General features: G+C 37.3%; 1 protein-coding gene across 1 annotated transcript in view; it reads right to left on the bottom strand.

The window, feature by feature from the left end:
* Positions 1 to 24726, bottom strand: part of LOC115730158 (tRNA-specific adenosine deaminase TAD2-like) — a 350880-nt gene that overhangs the window by 246192 nt on the left and 79962 nt on the right. The window lies entirely within an intron of this gene.

Raw genomic sequence — 24726 nt, forward strand, 5'->3', positions numbered from 1 at the left:
GGGTAGTCCAATTGTCTAGAGAAAGTCCCCCAATTAAAAGTAATTTCAAAAATGGTCATATTGAGGGACTAAAGCGCAAAAAATTTTGGGGATTTTGTGCAATCCGTGCAATTCGTGCAATTCAGGGTGTAATTAATCAAATTGAAGTTCAAAGGGACTGCAATTGAATGTCTAGACTCTAAATGTGCAAAAATTGCAAATAAAAAGACTCAATTTGTATTTTTTATGAAAATTCAGTCTTAGGCATTGTGAAGAAACACCTAAAATTGAACTCAATTTTCGATTTTCCTCGAGTTCAATATTAAAAGGGAATTAAAATAAAAATATTGAACATTTTTGTGTATTTTTGTGACCTTGAAAAGCATTTTTTATGATTTTTCAAAGATTTTTCTATTTTTCGAAAATATTAAAAAATGTAAAAAATATGAAAAATTATTTTTTGTTCCAAATTGGTTCCTTATGCTTGGCCAAAGCTTCCAATGTTGATTTTTCTAATTTTTTGATTTTTTTTTAATTTTTGAGAATTTTTAGAAATTAAAACTAAAGGAAATTGATTAAAAATCAGGTGTCAACACTTGCCATCTCACTTCTTCATTCTTCTGGTTTTACCTCTTCAAGTGCCTCATAAGACTTAGCAACAGAGTCCTTCCCCACTGCCTCGTGAATTACCAATGAATTCACTAATGACCAAGCATCTGCCGACTAAACTTACGAAGAAACACTTATTCAATGTCTCTCAAAAAAATTCAACAACACATTTTACAAGTTTCCGCGCAACTGTAGCACCGTGCAGATCGAATTCAAAATCCATCTTGAGCATCACATCAACTAATATAATTCGGACATGCCAGGCGTTACCTGATCTATTCCAAGCTGCATGAAGCCCAGAACCTCAAGAGATTATCGTTCACCGGGAGCTGCATCATCAGTTTCCATGGTTTCGGTCAGCAGTTGTAGTCCGTTGCCTCAAATCGCTGGTCACAATCACCATCGGTTTGCTAGGGACTCTGTTTCAGGAAGATGAATTTCTGTTCATCGCCTTTGTTGGCTGGTGGCGATCTTACGTTCTCAGAGCTCAGTGGTGTTGGATGGAGGAAAGGAGATACTGAAAGTGGCGTCAGTGGAGTTCGAAGTTTGCCTATGGCGGAGCAAAGAGAAGTTAGCAAACATACACACGCAAAAACAAAGAAAACAAAAAAGTATGTGCGCGTGCACAGTTGGATTCAAGAACAACCTTGCACGGTGAAGCTGGACGTCTTGAAGCACAAACTTCAAATCGTCCTCTGTTAGGTCGGCTATTATTTTGTATCCCCACTTTTTCACGTTTCTACTTGATATCGTAAGGCTAAATGGTACGTAACTCCCATCTAATTGACCAAAATCAACTTCTCCCCTGAGCCTATATGGTGACATATGTTGAAGCCAGATATGATACGAATGCAACGGCATGGATAGTTTCTGAATTACTGCTCCGCATTTCGCCATTAACATGTGATTCAATATGAAATGAGAGTGTCGCGACCTAAAAATCAGGCTAACGGATTATTAGGTTAATTAAATCAACTAACCTAATTCGGACCCTCCCAAGTTCTACCGAATCGCAACTTAGGTTTATTCATAAGAAAATATTTAATCGGCGCCACCACTAATCATTTACGGTAGGTTGATTAGAAACCTATATAAAATAGCGGGAGAACTATTTTATCTCTACGAACCGGAGAAAAATGGGTTCGGAGACTTGTTTACGCTAATTGAAAAATTAACGTCCTTTCGGTACCAATTTCATGAAAAAGCCTTTCCAATTGATTGATATGAATTCAATGATTAATTGGAAAAATGTGACATGAAGACCATATATTAAGCGCCCGGAGGATGATTTTTTTTTTTGGTATTTTCGGTAATAAAAGAAATAAAAAATCTGAACAAAAATAAACAAAAATGCCCATAATATACCTTTTAGTTTCCGATTTTTTCGAAAATCATCTCATTCCCAAAGATTTGGGCTAGAGCGAGATTTTATCCGCTACATCCTCGAGGATTCGAGCCAGTATGCGGATACGTGTATAGAAAAACAACGTCCCTTCTCGCCAAAGGGCAGAATACGAATTTCTATACTAAATCACCATCCCATTCCACGAGATCGTGGCTAAAGCGTGTGATTTATTTTTCCGACGGGTCTAGGCACAAAGGGGAGCATATATTATGGGCATGTTTGTTTATAGATGTGCAAATTTTATAATAAATCAAAACAAACAAGCACGACAAAAATAAAATAAAAATGAGTCAATTTATTTTGATTTTTTTTTAAAATGTGAGAGGAGTGGCAAAAAATATGACATTGGAGTCCACCTTTCCTCGCCTAAAATAACTTGATCCACTTTTAATTTGAGAAATTATCTTTGAGATTTTAAAATTTAATTTTAGATAATTCTCAAAAATAAGATAAACATCCAATCCAATCAAATCTTATCCTCTAATTCAATACACTCAGAAAATTTGCAAGAGATAAGATAATTTGAACCCGAGATAAACAATCTAACCAACTCATGTGTTAAGGACAAATATTCAAAGCAAAGTTCATCCACAACAACAAGATATTATCCAATTAAGCACGATATTTATCCATGACACAGAATTATTATCAAATGATAAAAAATAAAGCCAATTCAACGAACATAAGATAAGATTCAAAGCAAAGAGGTTATCCACAATGTGCAATTCGGCCCAGAGAGGTACACGTGTGCCGGAAATCAACTCTTGTTCCACAAAGATTCTTATCCTTTTCAATTTGTCCAATTTGATCCGAGAATTGTTGAACAAAATCCGAGAAAAGATTTTTCAAATCAATTCAGTCAATTCCCAAAGGTGTGCATGTAATTCAACCAATTTCATGATCAAATTAGTCTTGTTAAAAAAATTCAGATTTTCAATACCACAAGAGTCAACTTTCGGTTTTAGCATAGGATTGATAAAAAAGCAACTTTAATTGCAAAATCAACGTGTTCAAAGATGCCTAAGAACAACAATGCAAGTTATCAAGTTAACAAGCATGATTTAACATGATTTAGCAATCAAAAGTTGAAGGATTTTACCTTTTCCAAGCCAAAATTCCAGCATGGTCGACCTGGGGATTTTCGCTCAATATTGCGCCTTTCATGCTCAATCCGCTACTAAAACACTCCCAAAAGATCTACCACAAGTAACAATAAGGTTAAACCTTCAAATAACATCAAAACGTGATTGATCAACCTCAAAAACATCGCTGGACAGCAGCCTAAAGCAGGCTGGACAGCAGCAAATTAAATCACAAAACAGCTGCTAAACTTGAGCCCAAACACGAGGGAGGATTGCGCCCGAACAGAGGAGAAACCAGCACCAATAATCAACAGGAATCACCGGCCACTTTTGACCCTCAAAGGTTGACCAGCAAACTTAATAATGTGCAGGTGAGATGGCGAGGCACCAGAGAAAGAAAACAGTAAAAAAGGAAGAAGGATTCCTTTTTTTTTCTTCAAACCATGGATAAACACTAAGTGCTTCTATGGACTTGGGTGAGGAGTTCGGCCGCCGCGAAGGGTGCTTCGCTTCTCTGGACGTTCTCTCCCTTTGTCTGTTCCCTATTACCTTGAATCTTCTACCTTCTCCGAGATTCCTCCCTCTATATGACTTCTCTCTCAATTTTGTCTTTTCTGCAAGTGTAATCCGTGAGCAAAGCCTGAGAGAGAAATAAAACCAAAGAAAAGATTGAAGAAAGCAAACGTGTGATTCTAATAAAGAAAAAGCCTCCCCTTTTTGTCTTCTTCTATTTGAGAACATGCATTCCCCTCTTCAATCTCTACGCCTCCTCTTCGGATCATGCAAGAAGAACCCTCGATTTTCTCAAACCTTTTGTGTATCTCCGAACATGAAGCTCTATGAATAATGCCGTGTATTACGATTGTGAGTGGCCTCCCGTAAACCTAGACATAAGCTAGTTTATATAGACAAAAACCTTGCAAGCTTGGGCCTAAATTTTGTAATTATCGCAAAATAGACCCCTCAACAAAAATCAGATTTTAATTAAGTCTTAGGGGGCCTAATTTGCATTAAAATAAGACTGAAATTTTTTGTCATAATAGACATGCATAGGGCCAGCCGAATCCCACATGTGATGTGGGCTTAGCGTGCAAATTTAAGCTCGAATTGGAATTTAATTAATTAAATGAATGATTAATTAAAAACCTCAAACATTTAAATGAGCAAGAATAGGTTGGATTAAATTTGAAAATAAGTCCAAGCTTTCTCGAATTTTTAAGACACTTCACCATGCTTGGGCACAATTTTCCATACAAGTTCGGATCCAGTCGCTTGTCAAATTAAGCTCAATTCCTCACTTTGCCGATGCAAATGAATGCATGAATGACAAAAATAAAAATGATTTTGTTATTTTTGTTTAGAACTAAAGTTAGTTCTGTTTTTTTTATGCAAAAAATGATTGAAAAGGAAAAGTCAAAATTTAGGTATCAACAAAGAGTAGTCCCTTCTCTTGTTTGTCCTTACTGAGAACGACACGGAGAGCCAATGCAAGAAACTTGTTATATGAGAACTCTGAAACCATGAAAGATATGGAACCATCTTCAACGGGGACGATCCAATCTGGCATTTCTCCTCTGGGAAGAACTATTCTATAATCCTGTCATTAAGATTGGCAGTTAGAATGTACCCAAGTTTTTTATTTGTATCCAAATAGAAGGATTCAATTTGAGTTTGGTAAGCATATACACCGCATAAAATGTGAGTGTGTATGAGAGAGAGGAGGGAGAGATAGAGTCTAACCTGGGAAAGTGAGGAAGAATAACCTATGTTCAGCCCTCTATACATATATCATTTGTTAATATTTAGATATGGTCAAAATATAAATATGCTTGACATTTGTTCATGCTTTGACTTTTCCATATTTTGATCACTTTTTATTTTTCATTTTTTTATTATGATCGGCTAAGTAATTAAATTGAATTTTGACTTTCAACTTTGAAATATAGTCTCATTCATACTATTTATACAAAAAGCACTTACTCGTGTGTTCATAAGCTTCCATAAATACAAATTTCTTGTGAATGGAAATATGAGCCCCTAAATTAAAATTGACAACATTCTCTGGGAAAAATAATAAGATTTGGTTAATTAATATCTTCATGGGCATAATAGAGCATTTATTTTGTGAAATTAATGAGAGATGATAGAAATAGTGGCGGTTTTGTGGATTGACATGATAAAAAGGAAACAATAAATTGAAGAGAGAGAGAATGGTACTTTGATAAGTTAACTCGATGAAAGGAGTGTCTTAGACAAAATGAGAGTGAGAATCGGGCCGCCCATATTGTTATTTTTAAAATGGTTATGTTGTTTAACCAATTTATTAGATAAATGAGTCACAACAGCTCATCCACAATAGTTTTTTTGGGGTGGTGAGGAAACATTAGATGCCTTCAAAGCATCATGAGATCAGGCACCGAATTAATTATTCAATATCAAGTGCCATGAGTCTGTTACTTTCCCCTAAACAAAAATACTATAGCACAGCAAACTAGCTGAAGGCACAGTCATATATGCTGATTTAGAGAGAACCTAAACCTTTTAACAATTTCCCAATTTAGTTTTTTCGATCAATTTTGACCGAAAATCGCCAACATGAACAATTAATATTTTTTTTTCACGTTCTGAATTTTTTCGCTGTTTGTTTATTTTTTTATTTTTATTTTATTTTTTTTTTTGCCCTTTTTTTTCTTCCGCAGCCATCCGCACCGATGGCTGGTGGAGATCATCATCGATGGGCGATGTGGCGTGTTGCATTTCGTGTTGATGCTACATAGAGATTTGTGGCAAAGTTAACACTGTTTATTTGGGATAATTTAAAGAGTTTTGACCTCCAATTGGGTTAAGATAAAAACGGCCCCACCTGGTCACCCCTTACATTTTCATCTTGGGCCTAATGTAAACTTATGCCCTTTTCAGATGGGCCTTCTAGGTTGTTTCCTCCTTACATATGGTGATACATCATTTGTCAAGTAGCTCCTATTTAGCAGTATTGACCGTATTTGCCAAGCAAATGAGACACATCAGTAAAAGCCAAAAAAAAAAAAAAGACCTGCCATGTTATTTAACGAAAAGACTGCGTTGAGCTGTATTTTGACAGTTTAGGTACTCAACCGAACAAAGAAAAGTTGAGACACTTAATAGACAAAAATTTCAAGTAGTTGCGGTGTTACTACAACCAAAATTCACGATATAGTGAAATTTTTACTTTCTTCCAAAGTGTTCTTACATTTACTTTCCGATGTTGAAAACAACGAAGAGTTGAAGACTACTGCTCTTGTGCTCACAAAGATCCTCCCAGTGCTGCAAGCAACTACAAAAACATTAATCTCCCGCGCCCGTAGTGAATCATTACATGCAGCTTTCCCAACCGGAAGTGATTGTTCACGTCGGATAAGAGAAGTCTCATGGTAGATATTCAGCGAAACTCTCAAGCAGCACTTGCCTATGCCTCCATTACTAAAGCTAAGTCGTTTTACGCGAAACCAACGGAGCTTTAGTTCAATTATCTGTCATCGGGACTAAGAGTTAAAATGCACTCTCGGGTCCAACTTCCATCCATAGAAAAAAAGAATCTCATAAGATAGTGACAGTATTTTATTGGCAGAGGTATTGTGAAATTCATCTCGGGATGAACAGGACTGGTTCTCTCCGTTGTGGTCAGGAAGATACCGCATATTAGCAAGACACGATAAAGTAGAGCGCACAATAATTGTGAACTTTAAACCCCACACAACACAAAGTCATCCACAGGAAAACAAATATCTTTGGGAGACTGCAAAATGGAAAGTTGACTACTCCCTATTAAAAGAAGTAGTTTCCACTTTCCATGCAATGCGTAACTTAGTCAAATGTGCTTTTAGGACTACCAGTTTCTATCACCAACATCTGCTCAACTGGAACAAGACAAAGAACACGAGAGTACTAATTTTGGCACCACAAGTAAATTAACCTCACTTGGTATTGTCGATTTGATGAAGAGATCCAGCAAAATTGTGAGAGAACATTAGGTAAAGTTGAATTTCATCCAGAGATGAAGAATCTTTTGTTGTATCTCATATACCTAATGAAGAGACAGAGAGGCTATGAAAAATGTTCATAGAGGTGTTGAGGAGAAGAGTCGAGGGAACTTTTCAGAAAAGGACCAACTTTCAATTCCAAATCAGAAAAGTGGAGGCAGGGCAGGTACCGTTCTTGTGTTTCGGTGGGTCTCATGAGTATATATTTGGGATAAAGATGTCACCTGGGTACAAATTTGAATTTTTTGTTGTCACACCAAATAAAAAAAAAAATTGAGGTAATTTCCTTACCAAAAAAAAAATTAAGGTAATTGTGTTACAGTGAATATAATTTGGCATTTTTTATGATTTCTATCCTAATTTAATTTTGCGGAATGAGTATTTTAGCTAGCCTAATTTTCCCTAAAAAAAAGAACCAATTTTAGGTTCAATTCCAATTCGGCCTTGAGTCTTCTTCTTCTTTTTTTTTTTTTTTGGGTCTGAAAGAAAAATCCAAACTTTAAGTCCAGTTCAAATCTACCTCAAGCTTTTCTTTGTCTAAAAAGAATCCCCAACTGTAGGTTCCGTCTCACATCTACCCTTAATTTTAATTCTAATTTCAAATCTATCTCCATTAACCCTTTGTCCAAAAATCATCGCTCGTCATCCCTAATTTCCCTTCATATCAAAGAACAATTACAAGTTGAAAATATTTTTTCACGTCATTTTACTGATGTGGATTTGTTATTTTCACCTCAAACAACTAATGACGTTTTTGGATGGAGGGTTAATAAAGGCAGATTTGAGATAGATTAAAACTAGATATTTTTTTAGAAAAAAAAAGTTCAGTGTAGATTTGAGATTAGAGTTAAAGTTGGTGATTATTTTAGGTAAGAAAATATCCAGGACAAATTTAAGATTGTACCTAAACTTGAGGGTTTGTCTTGAGATAGAGCAAAAGATTGAGGCAGAATTGGAATTCGACTTAAATTTTAAGGTTTCTTAGTCGATTCAGCCTATCTCACGGGTGGATAGTTATTTTTAGGTAAAAGCTGTAAGCAAAGTGATAAGTACTCATTTCTCAACAGAAATCCATGTGGATTTCGAAATATTTGAACTCCCTTAGCCTCCTGGACTAATCCAAAGCTGATAAAAAAAAAATTGCTCGTTATCTGCTCCACTCTCAGCAATGCTTAAACTAAGGAATTTCAGGATGCTTACAGGTTCACTATAGGAGAAATAACCTCATGCCCTTGCAATCAATAATCTTCTCAAGTGAACGATTTTTTAAAATTATGACACTTAAGTTAATGTTTTGAAAGTTATGGCACTCAAATGAATGCCATATACAAGTTATAGCACTCGTGGTATATTTATCCCGCAAATGACGCTCCTGAACTGAGAATGCGGCTGGAATTTGTCACAACGATCTCATGACTAACAATCTTCGCAATAAGTTTAATTGCAGAATGACAATTCCCACAAATTCGTAGTTTCTTCATTAGAGTTATCGTGCTACCCTTCTCGACAATACTGATCCATGCAATGCCACAGCAACCCTTTCACGATGGAGTTAGCTTAAAAGGGCATGTTTCTTACAAGATCCCTCTGCTTCCTCTAGCTCCCCACATCGTCCTAGCACACCCACCGTGCAAGCATAATGCTCGCGCTTCTCAATTCAACGGTAAGTGTTCTCACTGAACTATCTAAACAAGCATCTCTCCCCTTTTGTGACAACTCTGAATGACAACATGAAGAAAGTAGTCCTGCGAGTGTGATCTCATCTGGTTGCACATGTCGGCGTATCATGTGGTTAAACAAATCCATAGCTCGCATCCCTCTGCCATGTTGTGCACACCCGCAAACAATGACATTCTAGGGGACGATATTCTTCTCCATGACTCCTTTTAACACTGCAACAGCATCATCAACGACTCCACACTTTTTACACATGACTATAAGAGAATTGCCAACAAACATTTCACTTCCCAATTTCATCTTTACTGCTGACACATGGACCTTCTTACCTCGATCTAGACACTCTAAAATACAACAAGAATTTAACGCGCTTACAAAAGAAGATAGATTAGAAGAACATTTGTTCTCATCATGTCACTGAACTCCTTCATGCCATCTTCATGCCTACCATTCAAGCCATAACCAATTAGAAGAGCCGTGCATATGACCACACTTCTATACAACGCTTCACTGAAGACTTGGGTTGCTTTGTCAATTTGCATGTAGTTAGCATAGAACGTGATGGGAGAAGCACATACAAATCCATTAAGGCAGAATCCTGACTTGGAAACATGACCATTAATCTGCACACCAATGGGAAAAGACAATGCATTTTCACAGGCACATAAAGCACATGACAAAGTACTTGGTGCAACACCAGAGTTGAACATTCTCTCAAAAACAATGAAAGCTTCTTCACTCTTACCATTTTGGTCAAGCTCGCCGATGATTGAAGTCCATGAAATCACATTTTGAGAAAGCATTTGCTGAAACAACTTCATAGCATCGCCCCCCCTCTCTCGCAGCTTCACTATACCCTCGAAGCATCGCATTCCATGCTGCAAGATCTCTTAAGGGCATCTCTTTGAAAAATCCCTCTGCCCGGTCAACTTGTCACAAAACAACATTGGGTTCAGGTATTTCTTCGGAAAGCTCTCCTATCATCATCAATTCCCCGCATCTAAGCACCCTTTGATCATTGTGATCTATATGATTTTGTAAGACCACCCCCAACTGTTTTAAAAGTTTTTAGAATAGTTGGCGGTGATTTCACCAAATCTCACCCAGTATTAGAAAATGAGGTGCTGAGTTTGAATATTTCTAGGCTTCCACTTGCCTCTCTAATTAAATATGTCCATGCTTAATATTAGGGAAAAAAACCAGACCAAGCATGAAGGGGAGTGATAAAGTATGTATATATATATATATATATATATATATATATATATAAAATCATGACTACATATAACAACTTAAACTTTTAAAATTGAAGGGAACCGACCCCATAAACATACATAGCGGATTATACGGAATTAACAAGCCCTAGATCATCTTGAATCACCGATCGGAGAAATACATAACAAAACGGACGTACCTCGTTTTTCACTGATTAAATGTACACAATGCACTAAGAGAATCCGTCGCCCCTTTGACGTTCCAGAGAGAAGAAGGGAGAGATATTGTCGTCGTCTCTGTTCTTTCTTGTTCCTCATTCATAAAACCGACAGAGAGAGGGGATATATGTATCGACGTAAGGATGTCATTTCAATGATGCCTTTTCAACTGTTGACGTGGGGTGTGGTTGCCTACATGGGCGGACCACCGTAAATCCCATGGACTCCAACATCTCCCACTCGTCCATGAAGGGCAAACAAATCCCACGTGCCCACGGAGGGTCAACTACTGCCACTCACCCACGGAAGGTTAAACATAACTCTCTCTCTTTTCTGCAAAGTTCATATTGACAAATAATCCGTGCGACCAGCATACTGTGAGAGCTCGTTGCCATACATCCGTTAGGAGTATATAGCAGCTCAAAATAGGCATATTAACTCAAAGTAAATCCGGTATGCAGTACCCTAGATCAATCAATCACATTTACATCATATCTCTCTCGGTCTCTTTGAGTACTCAAATACAATACATTGTATTCACAATCATGACTAAACTCAAATAATCATAATTGGTCGACTTGTGAATACAAAGATTGAATGTGACGTCAAAATAAATTGATCTTCCTCTTCCCTTAAACCTCTCAATCTCAATCTAGCTCGCTTTTCTAGAAATGTCCCATTAGATCGAATCAATCTCATGACCATAGGCAACACCCTAAGATAGCGAACACCGAAAAGAAATCTTGAGAATAAGTAAGAGTTATGAGGGGACTAAATTGAGGAACTCTTATCCTCAAGAGTCTCACACGGCTATAAAGTTGAGATCAAAACTCTTACCAACTCTTATTGATCGTCTCATGCATACGTAATATGAAGTACGTATTACGGTATTCTCTCTTTTCCCATGGAGCATATGTCTTTCCTCTTAATACCGTACATATGATAGTTCGGACATACTCAACGTCTAACTTGAGTTCACAAATCTACTGTCTTTAAAAAGAATCCACCGGAACTCACATCCGGCATTAAAGACAGATAAAGTGAAATATGTGGGTTATTTCACTTTCGGACATAATAAATATTATGACCTCATCTTGACACTCTGTCAAGGCGACATTTATACTTTAAGCTCAAGCTCTCAATTATCACCTAGATAATGAGCTTAAAATTGTCTCATCTCTATTATCGCAAAGTAAATAGAGGCGATTACCCGTGTGAGTATGCTAATCTCTATATGTCCAACATACCTTATCAAACAAAGTACTAAGCATTAATATGCATAAATGTCATACAAACTCATAAGCAACAATAATGATAACATATACCATTAGATGTGAACTTTGGGAAATATAAATATCCAGTACTCTCATTTCTACGCACTTCTAGAGATTTCAATGTGGGGAACTAATCCCTTTGTCAACGCATGACCAAGGAAGATATCTCTAGGAATTAACTTTATCATAAAATCTGCTATTATTCTATGCGTAGATATGTATTGTATGTTCACATCTTTTCGTACAATCATGTCTTTCACAAAATTATATTTCGTGACTATATATTTTGTCTTGTAGTGGATCCTTAGTGTAGGCTCTTGCTACTTGACTATCACAATTAACCAATAATTGGACTTGTAGCGTCCTTAGTAACACCTCACTGATCCAAACATCTCTTAAGTCAAATATTTTGTCATATTATTGCTGATAATACCACGGGATCAATTTCTATCGTGAATAAGGCTATACACGTTTGCTTCTTACTACTCCATGATATGGCGCCATTGCTAAGTAAGAATACAATCCTAGAGGTAGATTTCCTCTTATCTAAACCTCTTCATCATTCAACATCAGTGTAGCCTTCAAAGCGCAGATCTCTACTTTGATAACTCAGCAAAAAATCAGCAGTACTTTTTTGATACCTCGAGAATCTCTTGACGGCAATCCAATGTGTCTGACCTAGATTGGACTGGTACACTTACCATTCCAACCGCATAACAAGTATGAGGTCTAGTACACTTCATAGCTCACATGAAGCTTTCCACAGCACTAGCAGATGGAGCACTTTCCATTTTTCATTTATTTATGAAGTCTCATGACACATTTTGTGACTTAGGCATTCACCTCTTATAATAGGAGTATCTTTGGATTTACTCTCTTGCATACGAAATTATTCAAGGACTTTATCTATATAAGTCTCTTGTGAAAGAGATCATAATCTCTTTGAAAAATATCTTGAAATCTTAACTCCAAGAATGTATGCGGATTCACCCATAACTTTTATTTCAAAATTGGTACATAGCCAATTCTTGATCGTATTAACAACCTTCATATTGTTTTCATTAATTAGTATATTATCAACATATAATAATAAGATCACACATTGATTAAGATCACACATTGATCTTTGGATCTTTTGATATATACTCAATGATCTTCATTAGTCATTACAAAACCATGTACCACTATGGCATTACGAAAAAGTATATATCATTATCTCGAAGATCGTTTGAGGCCATATATCGATCTCAAAAGTCGATATACATTTTGTTCTTGGTCTTCTGTAATAAACCCAATAGGTTATTTCACATAGATTTCTTCTACTAATTCTCCATTGAGAATAGCAGTCTTCACATCCATTTGACGTAATTCAAAATATATACTAATCACTACCCGAATGAGGTGAATTAATTATACCATTTCACCACAAGGCGAGCCTTATATCTCTCAATCGAGCCATTAGCTTTGGGCTTTATTTTGAAAACTCATTTGCTCCCAATGGCTTTGTGTCCATACAGAAGATCAATCGGTTTCTAAACTTGATTTGATCCTATTGACTCCATCTATTTTTCCATTGCTTATATTCATTTTTCCTTATCAGGGCAAGTCGGAGCCTCATTTACATTCTTTGGCTCATTCTCTTCTTGTGGAGCGACCATAAAAGCTTTTAACTTCAATGTCTAAACATCGAAGAGTTGACGGAGAGAAAGCTTTTTGCGACTTGTTAACCAAATTGGAGTTTGTACACTTAGTACATCATTTTCCATTATGCTCCAACTCGGATTAGATAATGACAACATTTTTATATCAAGTGGTTGCAATTGAGACTAGTTCGAAGCAAATTCCCCACTTCTCACATTGCTCCCACTTGGATGAGATGCTCTAGTAAAATCATTATCATTGTCCAAGATTTGAAACAAAGAATATATTTTTTTTATTTAGGTTCGCCCTTATTTGAAAATTCATTCACTAAGAATGTAACATCTCGTGATTGATATTCAGTTACACTTTTACTTTCTTGCTCACCTATACCACGTACCCTTTTGAGTGCTCTCGGTATCTCATAAAGATACTCTTTTTGCCTCTAGGGCCTAATTTTCCATACATGTAGGAGAACTTATGAGTATAGGCAGCAGATTCTCAAGGTCTAAGAAAACTCAAATCTTATTATCGACCTTTCCATAACTCATATGGAGTAGAAGTAACTGATTTAGAAGGCATACGGTTAAGTATCTAGACAGCAATCAATAAAGCTTCACCTCAAAAGGTGATAGGCAAATTAGCATATGCTATCATAGACCTAAACGACTTCATGTCCTCCTCTTACATTCATTGAACCACATATATCTAAATGGATTAACCTGCAAAGGAAACTCAGCTCTTATTTCTTTCCCAAATGGTTTCTTCTTTGTTTTTCCCACAAGGCATGCTCACAAATAGGCAAATCGACATTTTCAATATTGCCCAATAAGCCATATTTGGCTTACGTAAATATTTGCTATTGGCCAAAATGACTCGACCTAACATGCCACATATTCATATCGTCACAAAAGATGAAAAGAGGGAAAAACTTACATTCACATTATTGTACTTAACAATCAGCATAATGAAACCATCCGGAATCATAATAACTTATTCCAAACGACAAGTCACCACCATTGTTATGAAAGTTCAAAGCGAAATCAAGTTTAACCAAAACTAACACGAACATTAAATTCCGTCGAGTTTTTGGAGCATATAATACATCATGTAAGAATAGGGTGCGACCAACGCGCATATTCAATTGGCAAGTGCTAATCCCTTTAACTTCCACTCGGGAGTTATTTCCCACATTTATCCATTGCTCCAAGTGGAACCTGTTGAAATTCCACTGAGGCATTTTTGTCATTCACTACATGATCTGTGGTCCTCACATCTACAATCCACAAAGGATGAGATTAAGTTACAATGACTAAACTGTAGACATAAGTAACACTCTCAAGTGCACAAAGGATGTCTAACTTCTTTGGGTCATAACAATTGTGAGCAAAGTAATCCTTCTTGCCACAACTAAAGCACTTCACTATTGACATGTGTTTCTTGAAAGGACGTTTTCCTTTCTAATATTGGTTAAACTTCGATTTCTATCCAAAAGGATATATTCATTTGTCCTTTCCACTTCTTAAACCCACCTTGATGCTTACGCTTGGAGCACAAACCCCTATATGAGCTAGAACCAGCATAACAAATGTCAATATCTAGTTTAGGTGTCGGAAGGCAGACCAACTCTAGTTAAAGATGCTGCATAGCATCATCAAAAGTCTTTACTTTTTATTGTGGATTAAGTGGATATTCATATGCACACAGCTATGAGGTAAATAACATATTACTGTTTGCATTTGCTACTCATCAATCTTCAAAATATGGCATGTATCTTACAGTTCACTTATCATGTTTGACACATGCCACAAAATGCGATTTCATATTCTGCCCATGAGGCATCATATAAGTGTCAAATCTTATGGTGATATGTATCAAGTTGGTGACCGATGTCTAACCAAACTTAGTTTTTAATGCCTCCCACTTGACTTTGACATTTTCAGAAATGCCTAAACTCACGCATAAAATCATTCTTCATGTTGCCCAGTAACATAATGCATGCAAATGGAGTTCATCTTGTTCCATGTAGCAAGTGCTTCTTTTTCCCTTCCGAAATTTGTGCAATATTCGCATCTTCGGGTTCTTCCATAACTAGGTTAAGAGCTTATAGTGCTTCTTGCTCTTCTAGCACATACTGGATCCTATTCCAATTTTTATAATTTTCGCCATTCAATTTCGCTCCTTAGTCAAGCTCAACTATGATATTCTAAGAAGCTATAGCCACTGTATCGGAACACGAAGTTCTATAGACATGTATTCACGAACTATCAATGCCTAACATTTATGCATCTATTTTACACTAACTAATTATATTAATGAGTAATTTCACATAAGGTCTCGGATTCGAAAGTTCACTATGTTCCCAATCATCGTCTAAGAATCCTCGTTTGAAATTACCATTAATATAATCATTTATGTAAAATTGAGTTCGCTAAAGTTACTAAAACTTTATAAAACTCCCCACTTGAATAAAGATCATAAATCATACTATGATCCATATATCATGTAATCATAACATGGCATAGCATGATTTGAACTAATATACAAATAATCTAAACATCAAATCATATATAGATTACAGGATACAAATAGCAAATACCTTAAACATTATACATGCTATCAACAAAATATGCTCTACACAATATGGCTATCTATATTTAAGCCATCCTCCATTTTATATTTTTAAACATGAAAATCGCCCCAAAAAGAAACGTACATCATGGATTTTCATATGCATTTTAATAATTTTATAGTCAGAAAATATGTCCAAACAATATATCAAATCGAAGAAAATTTCGAGACGAACGCAACGGTACCTCATAAGCCCCAAACAGCGCTCATATGCATCCACACGAGCTGGTCAAAGTTTCTGCTTTGACTAGTCAACGATCGGTCAACGAGGTCAACATGTAATTTCCCAAAACTCGAGGACCGAATCGCAATTTTCAGAAAATTGATGGACTAAATTGTAATTTCCAGAAAGTATGAGGACCAAATTGCAATTTCTAAAAACTTTGGGGACAAAATTGAAATTTTTTTAAAAAAAAATGGGGACCAAATTACAATTTAAAAAAAAATCGGGGACCAAAATGCAATTTTCGAAAGTTAGTCTGACCGGTCAACGGTCATGGGCCAGGTCGATCAAAACAAGAATTTATTTTGTGCTCGGCCATGTGCACCTCTAATATCAAACCTTCTAACTTTAAACGACAAAAGTCAGGGTGGTTGAGTGGTAAGATGCAATCTTGTCTTTGGAGAGTCGTGGTTCAAATCCCACTTTCGACGGTTGGGCCCCTTCTTTCCCTTTTCTGTTTTTTTTTTTTTTTTGGGAAACCGCCCCTTTTCTGTTTTTTTTTTTTTGGGAAACCGCCCGCGCATGACTTGCACGTGATTTTCTCCTTCTTGCGCACGAACAGGAAGGAATTTTCTGGTTTCCTTCACGTAAGAACAATGACTTCCTCCGCTGCTCATTCGATCGCCGATTCTCCTCCGACAACCCACCATAAATCAAAATAATTTGTGGGTTTTGAAGAAATCGTCGGCACGATCACATGGATCTAAGAATCAACGAAAATAAAGAAGAATTTTTTCCGGAATCAAGCGAAAACCACTCGGACGCGGAACCCTAACTCGCGAATTTCCATCGCAAAATTCGTCTTCGATAAGCAACCAAATGTCGAGAAAATTTAGGGTTTTTATTCCCCATGGCGAGACGACCCTGCTGGTGCGAAGCCAAGTGATGGTTCACTAGAATTTGGCTGCAATCAACGAAAAAAAAACTCCCCCGGCCGGAAAAGAAAAAAGGCCCCGAAAAATGATTTGCCAAAAATAAGAGAACACAAAATTCGCCAAAAATCCGTATGTGATCAGGAAACAAGGTATAAAGGCTCTGATACCAATGAAGGGAACCGACCCCATAAACATACATAGCAGATTACACGGAATTAACAAGCCCTAGATCATCTTGAATCACCGATCGGAGAAATACATCACGGAATGGACGTACCTCGTTTTTCACAGATTAAATGTACACAATGCAGTGAGAGAATCCGTCGCCCCTTTGACGTTCCAGAGAGAAGAAGGGAGAGATATTGTCGTCGTCTCTGTTCTTTCTTGTTCCTCATTCATAAAATTGACGAGAGAGGGGGACATATGTATCGACGTAAAGACGTCGTTTCAATGATACCTTTTCAACTGTTGACGTGAGGTGTGGTTGCCTACATGGGCGGACCACCGTAAACCCCATGGACCCCAACAAAAATAGTTGACAGTAATTTTACAAAACCTCACGTCTTCCAACAAATTGCATCTCCCACGGGCTTTTCTTACAACAGTTTTGAGGCATCGTCAAGGTGGCTATTTTGACCAACCCATGATCATTTTCGTGAACGAACCAACACCTGGCCATTGAAACATGTCCACAACCTCGAACCTCCCGAGTTTCATCTTGCTTTTCGTCCATAAGGTGTGCAGAGACGGCGGGACTGTCATGAGTTGCATAACTCAAACGTTTGAAGAAGCGCTTGGAGACTTGTGCGTAGGTTTCGAATGAACCAATGAAGAAGGGAACGAATTTGTGCAAGAGTATAAGTAGATTTGGATAAATAATCATAACGACATGCTTCCCTACTCCGGTTGTTGCAGGGGACACGACTCGTGAACTTTTAAAATCATCGTACCACCAAGGCCCATATAATGAAGGCAATTCGTTAAATCGAGATTTTTGGCTTGCTATTTTGAGGAGCATAATTGTGCCTCAGCCATTTATTATGTGGACTAAAGCTTGAAACCATTCTAATATGATAATTTCATAAGCATCTTTAGAAACCATTCTAATATGATAATTTCATAAGCATACACTGAATCATGAAATTCTTTGAAATTTTATCTAATCTATTAGATTCCTTTATCTTGTTTGGGTATACTCTTAAATATGTACTTTTTTTTCAAGATAATTATTTTTATTTCTAGATAATGAGATAAGGTCGTTTTTATTTTTATTTTTTTATAACGGATCTTTGCCTTAAAAGGATTTCTCAATTGAAAATTTTTTTTTTGGTCTAAAATGCAGGTACTTTCATTCACTTAATAAAGTTCGAGAAATAACCTGAAGTAGCATCAAAACATAACAGGTCCCGAAGAATGGAGGGGGTCATGGACTGCCAACTAAAAGAGAGATAACCTAATCTACGAGCCTTAGCTAACCAATCCACATAAGAGTTGGCTTCGCAAGGAGAGAAGATAATTCGGGCTTCCTTAAGCTGGTCCAACGTCACTTTGCAGTCTGCAAGTAAGTTCGAAATGGGCCAAGGACTGGGGACTGAATGGGCTTGATATGCCAAAAGCTCCACAAGTGATAAATTATCACTAACTAAATCTCACTGCAGAACAGACCCCACGTGCAAAGCACTTGAAGACTTTGCCATCCACGGAGGAGAAGATCTTTTCAGTTCAAGTAAAGTCAACAACCCCTGCCTCAGAGCTAGGGTTTCCGCCGTTAGGGGATTATCGGCTCCGATTGTCCTTGTGAACAACCCCCGCTTCAATTGAAATTGAATGGTGATAAATATACTTGATTTTGGTTGGATATCAGGAAGGATATTTTGATTGAGTGGTTTTAAATGCCGAATGCTATCTGTCAAACGGGGTCACGCGTAGGCGCGACCCGATCGGTAGCAGATCGTGCATTATTTTGGGCTTCGGCCAACTTAGGCCCATGGATTATAATGGGCTGGTCTTGGCCCAATTCTTTGTCTTGACTGAGCTTTGGAGCTCAAATCCAACAATGGGGCCCAACCTTAAAGAACTTTTGAGGTCTCGGCCCCAAAATTCTGTAGGGTCACTGATCCAGTGACTTATTCGGCTTAACAGCCCACCACTGGACCACAACTTAAAAACATAAGTGATCGTTCAGTCACTAATGATCGCTAATTAGTAATCAGTTGATCCCATTTCTCCCATTTTTCAATCTTTACTCTCATATTAATTAGAAATGCTCTTTGTCTCTAATTTAGATTGTTAATTACATTTATTACCTTTCTCCTTACAAGGATTTAATCGTGTTCTAAATTTCACAATGGAAAACAAAATCAACAATAATTATAAATGTGTTGGATCATTCCCAAACAATCCTATCTTCACCTTACAATTGTCATGGATGAGTATCGTAAAAACACCGTATACGTGCCATCTCTGCCTCTGCAACTAATCAAATTTGACTACGATGGGACACAATGGCTCGTCGAATATGAGAAATTGTAGGGATAATCCCGGAAGCTAGTACTTGCCAAGACACTTCTCGGAACGTTGCCCATACACTTGAAAAGCTCTAAGCAATCGTGGGCAAGGAACTTTCCGTTGAGAAATTTAGCGAATGGAATGAACAATGAAATCAAACTCTGATACATGATATCACTCACTTTAAGAAATTGTTTTCCCCACAACATTGCTAATAATTACGGGCAAAGATCCTGTAGGATATAGTAGAGTCTCAAGCAAGAATATTAAATAATAATTCTAATATTTCTTTAAAAACTCTCCAGGAAAACAATAGAAAATAAAGGATGTACTTCTCTTGCGTTGAAAGAACGAAAATTGGAAGAAGTAATAAATTGAACAAAAACGTTTAGTAATTTATAGAGAAATCATTTCAAAATACACAATCTTTCAAAGGTTAAGAAGTTACATCCGAACAAACACAATATTTCGAAAGTTTAGAAATTATGTCCGAACATACACGATTTTTTGAAAATCAAGCAATTGTCCAAACAGACACAATTCGGATGCACCTATTCAAAGATTATAAGAGCCCTTTGTGAACAATTGCACTATTTATAGAAATAGAAAAAGAGACTTTGTGTGGAGATGAGAGGGAAAGAGAAAGGAGGCTGCCCTCAGCAACACCGGCCCCTGGATGCACACATTATGGTGAGCGCCAATTGCCTCTGTTGACAAAGCAAATCATTGAGATTTTCATGTACTCTTGCAGCCACCACTTGACTATCTAAACAATCATGGTCACCATGCGACCAATCAAATCATTGAGATTTTCCCACAATTTTATGCTAGGCAAAGTCGACAATCGTTACCACATTGACCGATTCTACCACATCGTATATTCCAGTGTTTAGGACATAACCGGTACACGCAAGAAACTTAAATCCAATCAATGCATTCTTTGCTAGGAAATCCATGCAAATTAGATATCACTTTTATCATAATTAGGGATCACACATGATATAGTCCGTGTGCAGACACATCAATAGCATACCTTGAATTAACTGAAAATTTCTGAAAACTCGAAAAAGTAAAATAAAAAATCAAGCATACTAAAAGAATATATCCCATGAAAAAAAAATTAGCATCCGAAAGGTGATGCCTACGGAGGGTTAATGCCGTAAAATATCTGATAATTAAGTTAAAGCACAAAATGAACTTGTGATTTTAGTTGCAATCCTCGGTGAACACATGACCATCCAGGCAAAAACCGATCTGGACAAGAATCGAGCTTCTTCTCTCGGGCCCCTTAAGGAAATTCTGTGATTGGAAAAGCAGTAAATGGCACATGCATTGTCAATTAGAGTGCACAGAATCATTTAAAGCCACTTTATGGAATGCTAAATGTTTAACTACATCCTCTTATCACAATACGGAATTTTAATCATCGTCGGTAATATTCACACAAGTATCTATACTAAAAAAACTGTTTGAACTTACTATGTTTATGAAATGTTTTAACATTTTTGTGACAAATAAATTAACTTTTTCTGACATCACAAACAAACATGAGAGGCACTTAATTGTGCGAGAATCGGTACCACTTATTTCATATCCAGATTTACGCTTTACATGTAGAATACAAAGAGTCGGAAAATTATAGTTCAAAAGTAATCTTTGCAATGAAGTTCACCTCAAGAATAAGAACAAACTTGAACAGCAAGTTTGATTTAGGTTATAGTCCAATGACGAGATTAACAAACAGGAGTATGAAAAATGAACAATACAATCGGAATAAACTAAAGTGAGCATTGTAAACAACTTATGGTACTCATGATGTCCTTCTTCTAGGAAATCTATAGCTATAGGCATACCCCATCTTAGCATCTAGCACGAGCATCATATCCCTATCGCCACAGCAGGAAACATTGCCACGGCGCCATAATCCATGCCATTCCCTTTGAACAGGCTACACTATAGAAGGTCCCAACCATTCAGCCCACTTGTATATGCACAAGTAACTGACAATCATTCACTATGCAAAAGAGTTGCATCATAGCACCATACATGATGTCCATGATGTTCGAAAAAGCGAGAATCATAATCCAAAGGTCTTACCTAGTTGTGCAAAGCCATGACAGGATTCAACGGGAAGGGTCAATGCATGCGGATCTAATAAGAAGAGTGAGTAACCCGCGACACGTAAGGCTTTGGAGATGAAATCCCAATATTAGCATTCAGTATTTATGTATGACATTTAAATGAATCATAGATCGCACAATGTCATCAACAGCAAATGAATGGAAAAGGAGGGGAAAATGGAAAAGGGGAATGATATTCAAGTTACCAAATGATTTTCAAGTTACGAGGGTTCTATAAAGCGACAAGGAAATCAAATTCATTTTATAATTGCATAGACAAATTATGTCAAGGCCATCTTTTACGTATCTAATGAATTGCCAAAGCGTACTAATTATCTTAGAAGCATGAAAAGTTTAAGTTCTGATCACTCTATTGAAATATATGCAATCGAAGAGCTCAAATTGGAGAATTGCACGACCAAGAACCATATATGTCGGTAATTCACAATAAGGATCAAGAACATACTTCTCTCAACAAGTCTAACCGACGGATTAGCTATTAAGAAATTGCACTTACTCTTTTCCCTTAATTAAGGACATAACGTCCCATTTCTCAAATGGTAATCTGGCTAAGAATACCCCGTCTAGAGGAAAAAGCTACATTGGATAAACAGGGCATCTGAAATTCTACCTTTTGTTCTTGAGCAAATTCTATGCCCATTCACAGCAACCATTATATTGTTTGAGCACGGCTCCAATGAATCAACTATACTTAGGGTGCATTTGATCCAGAAGTTCCATTACTGCAAAAGAAACAAGAAAAAAGTTGGAAACATTCATAAATCACGCAGAAACTTGAACGAGGCAATAAAGATGAAATTTTTGTGGAAGCCACCCAATATTTCTGATGATTACGCATTTTCACCTAGCTCATCAGCTTGAAACCCAAAACAGATTCTATTTGTAAAACACGTCCAAATATCATGCAAGATATAATTTAGCAGACTAATTGACAAAGCACTTTGCAAAAGAAGCCACCCAAAACAAGTTCGCCGATAAAGGAATATGCTTGACTTTAAGAAGTTTACATTTAGGTCCTAATAATATCAATTTTAAGGAGTATCTATACTCCGGAAAACAGATTTTCAAGCAAGCAAATAATATCCGAAGTGTGCTATTTAATTCAATTGACAGTAACTAGGCTCTACGCGTTGGCAAACTTCTTGCATCAGATTTAAAAGAAGTGTGTTTGGGTTAGCCATGGCTTAAACCTAATGTCCCCGGAGAACAAACAACGTCCCCGCAAACACAAACATACTCTTGAGGCTTTTACTGTGGATGGGAAAGTTCTCGCATAAAGTTATTGGCACCGGTGATCCGAGCGAGAGAAGATTTACGGATGACTTGCATACTAATACCGGCTAAGATGGGTATCAATCGGCTATATCTTCCAAACATTGCATATGAACCATGCTCACCATTATAACAACGGTCTCGGGCTCTCTATCATGATAATAGGCACTAATTAAGGCTAGTTTTTGAGCTTCACAAGGTGGAAATTGAGCAAGGTGGTCCTTCATCTACAAAATGCGTCCTCTTGCTTGATGTCGTATTAAGAGCAGCATAAGTGTCAATTTCTACCTTTTAAAGTCAGAGTTTTCATGACGGCACGATAAATGAGCTTCTTCTTTCAAAATAATAACTCAAGAAAAAGACATTGTCCATCTTGCTCAAATCACAATGAAACAGATCCTATTTCACTATGTAAATTAACTTCTTTTATGTCAACAAAGTCCGAGTAAATATTGATGAGTTCTGGACAAGCTTAGGAGACATGAAATGTTAGACAGAAGAAAAATCATCTTGGAAAGACATGCCATACACCACAATTAGCAATCACATGGCCTCATGTATGCAAGAAGAGAACAAACCGATGTTACCTTAACTTGAATTACTTCGCAGAACTGTTTTTTTTTTTTTTTTAAAGTAACATTTCTGAAATGCACCTGGTTATTGAAAATAAGTTTCTTCCTTAACTGGAACTTCAAGGCTGTCCAAAGCAAGCTTTGCCTTACATAAGAAAAGCAAATAGGTCTTGTTACTTGTTAGGAGAACCAAAATATAAGAGTCGGAATTTCTCTCATGTGTGCATACAGGCAATTCAAGGGGAAATCGGTATCAAGTGCCGACATAGAAATATTTCAAGTATCAATAGGCAGCAACTAATTGAAAGAATCCATGTCTCATAGCTATAAGATCAAGATGTTTCGGGGTCCTGTATAGTATACATGGAATGAATCCATGTCCCGTGACTCTTCTCTTTTTCCTACCCACGATTCAAAGAGCGAGAGAAAATAACCACCTAACCGAGTTATCTATGGGCACAAGCCAATGCTCATGTTCTTGTCATGCCCTAAGTAGAATTGATTTCATTTCTCCCTAGTTGCCAAAGTAAAAAAATGGCAAAAATGACTCTAGCTGTCAAGCGACACTTGGTGGTGGCTTGCCATCTCCCCGCACCTTCTTCATTCCTCTATAGTTTTGCCTCTTCAAGTGCTCGACAAAACTTAGCGACGGAGTCCTATGCCGATGGCGAAGTTTCTCAAAATTCAATTGTCCTGTCAAATCGGTCACCTGTTGCACATCTTTACGATTGATACCTACATACTAAATATCCTAGACACGTCAAATTCACCCCCAAATCTCTCTCTCTCTCTCTCTGTGAAAAAATGCTTTATCTTCTAGAGATTGTCACCGATTTTGCAGCGTGTAACGTCGATTACCAGTGAATTCCTTACCTAGCATCCACAGACAAAACTTACGAAGAAAACACTAATTCAACGCCTCTCGAGCAAATTGAACAACACATTCTTCGAGTTCCCATGCAATTGCAGCACCAAATGTTATCGAATCCAAAATCCAGCTCAAGTATCACATCAACTAATACAATTCGGAGGTCCCAGGCTTTACCCGATCTATAGCACGCCGAAGGAAGCCCAAAAATCGTGGAGAGAATGGTCATCCGAACGGCGGAGGTAGTCCGCCGCCTCCGTTCACCCGGTTCCATCGCCGCCGGTTCGTTGGTAACTCTATTTCAGCAAGTTCGGTCGCTTGCCTCCGTCACCGTTGGTTCGCCGGTAAGCGATTTCGGGAAGTTTGCTTGCCGGCCTCTATCGTTGTCGGTTCGCTGGTACGTCTATTTCGGGAAGACGAACTACCTCTGTTCGTCGCCTCATTTTTTTTTTCTTTTTTTCGCCCAACGTTGCCGAGATTAAAAAAAAAAAATTCTTCAAGAGAGGAGAGATAACACTTA

Source organism: Rhodamnia argentea, chromosome 3 (assembly GCF_020921035.1).
Source record: "Rhodamnia argentea isolate NSW1041297 chromosome 3, ASM2092103v1, whole genome shotgun sequence".
Taxonomy (NCBI): domain Eukaryota; kingdom Viridiplantae; phylum Streptophyta; class Magnoliopsida; order Myrtales; family Myrtaceae; genus Rhodamnia; species Rhodamnia argentea.